The following is a 3,017-nucleotide window of genomic DNA, read 5'->3' on the forward strand; positions in this document are numbered from 1 at the left end:
TGTTTAAGTTGTACAGGGAAGACAGGGATAACGGCACCCTGAAGTCTTGGCTTGCGGTGTAGGATTACAGCAATGTACATTTCCGTAGGTGGGGGCATTGCAAACAGATGGGAGTTCTAAATAACTCTAGGCTTCAAAGGAAGAAAATAATCATTCTATAAAGGCAATAGAACCTGTCCTGTGATCTCCAACAGCATAAATGTGCTCTGTGTTCTCAAGTGCTTATCTTTCATTGAAGATAAACACGCTTTGGCCTTTACAGTCATCAAACCTACAAAAATATAGAGACACAGATTAAGTTAAATTGCACAAAGACTTCATGCAAAGTATAAACTCATGGTTCTAGAAGCATTGATGAATGAGTTCTGCCTTGCCAGTCTGCTGCTTGCAAAGTTAAAAAGTAAATGAATGAATTTGGCCACATGTCCCTCTCTATCTGAAACACTGTGTAAGAATAGCCCTTTGATAGCTGTATGTTTGCGTGTTGTGTCCAATTCTTGACACCGTCCCTAACAAGACATTCTGAATGAATAGTCTCTACTGCAAATCCCTTTAAATATCCATCATCTTTGGAACCTGGCTACAATATGAGGAAAGATAGTAGATGCCCTCCCTTCAACTCTTGCTGGCAATGTCTTTTTGAAACAATCTCTAGCCCCTCCTGACCCTAATCTGTTCCAGACCCCAGCCAAGTGGCAGAGGCAGCCAGCTTTGGATTTACTGCTCTGCGCCTTGAAAAACCATGCAGGGTTTTTTTTTTTTTTTTTTTTTGTATTTGTTTTTTTGCAAGCACACTGTTGAACCACAGGCCACTGGGTTTGTCACTGCTTTAGCACACTTTGTTATTTTTTTTTTCAGTGTATCCATCAGCCTGTCAAACCTTGTTTTCCTGGTTCTGACAATCGCTGAGGCATGGCCAGAAGACAAACGTGCTGTATTTTTAGGGGTAGAAATCAGCTCTAATAAACTAACTGTTTCTTATCCTTGAGGCTCTACCATGCCATATACTAAGTGGATTCTGTCCCTGTAACCATTCTTCCCGGCTGGGCAAGTGGTTTCTACTGCACCACAGCTCAGAAAGGTTTCTGGGTGCAGTCCACTCGGCTTAAATTTATTGATATAACCTGGCATGAAATGAAAAGCTAAGATCAGCTGCTGTGACCCTGGGAACAAATCTGTATTGCAAAGAGCCCAAGAACTTCAAGCCAAGATTTGGCTTGATGACCTGCTGACACTTTTCAGATACAGAATGCCAGCAGGCTCCTCTTTGCTGGGCCTGAGTAAATAGTGCCAAATAAAGGAGGCCTGCCACTTGATTCATTCTCCAGGCATTTATCTTTAACTCTTCTGTATATTTGCAAGACTATTTTTCTAGCTGTGTTCACTGTTTCCTCATTCAGTATTTCAGTTGGAAAGAATTCAAAGAACATTTCAAGTTGAAGAATAAAGTGACCAGATATACTTTACAAGAAAAAGAAAAAAAAAAAAGACTACGATTTCTAATTTTGATGGTAACACGAATGAAAAAAAAATACATTGCTAAAAGTCTGTAAGATTGAAAAAATCAAACCACATATTTCTGGCAAGTGTATATTACATTCCAGGTATATGTTCTAAAATGCATTTTTCAGTTTAAATATAACTACTTGTTGACACATTAAGTATAGATTAAGATCAACATTGTGAACTTCTCCAGTATTTCCAGCAATGCAACATGCTTTCATCTACAAAGGATGATATTCACCTGATAAACAGCCATATCTGTGCTGAGGGGTCTCTCTTTAGAGAGGTTTCATGTGCACAAGGTGATCTTTTCTTTTTGAAGAAAAGTTGGGGAAAAAAAGTAAAAACCCAAATAGAAACAAAAATGGGAAATAGGCTTTTTTCCCCTCTCTGAATTTACAGTTGACTTAAAATAACACACAATTAATAATATACAATTGATTTAAAAAACATACTGCCTTATGATAAGCATTTGTTCATTTTAAGGTGTAAGTGTGTGTGTGTATTAGTGTGCATGCATGTTTATTTGTGTGCATATATTTATGGATTCTGTGGTTTATAGTTCAAAGCTTTCCAAGGATTGCTTTCTGCATCTTAAGAATTATGGAATAGGATCTTACTGAGCACAATTACACCATTTTCTAGGATCAGAAGGCTGGAATTCATGATCCAGGTACTTATGAATTTTGTGACTTTGGCTACATCACTAAATTTCTCTTAAGCAAATTAATTTCAATCATTTTTCATTGACATGAATAGTTATTCTCCCCTTTCCCTTTATCTTCTCTACCACCCAAATTTCGTCAATGATATTATCTTTCTTAGTGTTTCAGTTTATACTGTCAAATATGTTTATCCTCTTATTACTTAATTGGACAGCTGTAAGAGACATTCCCCACATTCCATCAAAAGTAAGTCTATTATCTCTGCAAATAAACTCACTGCCCACCCCTCTTCGTGAGACATGACTCCCAGGGGTACTAGCCTCCCTGGCAACCTGGGACCTGTCTCCCAGAGTTGAGCCTGGCCCTGGAACTGTGGGAGGGAGAATGCCATCTTGACCAAAAGGAGGAAAAGAAATGGACCAAAATAAAGTTGCAGTGGCTAAGATTAGTCGAGAGGTGATTCAGGAGGTTACTTTTACGCAAGCATCAGCCTGATATCGCTAATTACCACAGTATTCCAAGCCCCAGCCAACAGTGTTCCTGAAAATCCCAGAGAATGTTGTAGGCTCTAAGTCTCTATAAAATTTTTGCTTACTAAGTTTACTTTTCCCTGAAAAGTAAGAGGAAAATCAAATGAGAGGGAGAAGTTGTATCTGAGAAATTAAGATATAATAAATGACTGTATAATACTAGTGGCTCATAATACAGATTTTTCTTTTAGCATCTAGTATTTTAGAATAGCCAGAAAGAAATACCTGAAATTGTTGATATATATATATATACATATATAGTTCTGACTTAGTTAACCTACCTCTATTGTAAGTTTTAAAATTGGATAGAGTACAATAC

The sequence above is a fragment of the Tamandua tetradactyla genome, chromosome 5, assembly GCF_023851605.1.
Source record: "Tamandua tetradactyla isolate mTamTet1 chromosome 5, mTamTet1.pri, whole genome shotgun sequence".
Lineage (NCBI taxonomy): Eukaryota > Metazoa > Chordata > Mammalia > Pilosa > Myrmecophagidae > Tamandua > Tamandua tetradactyla.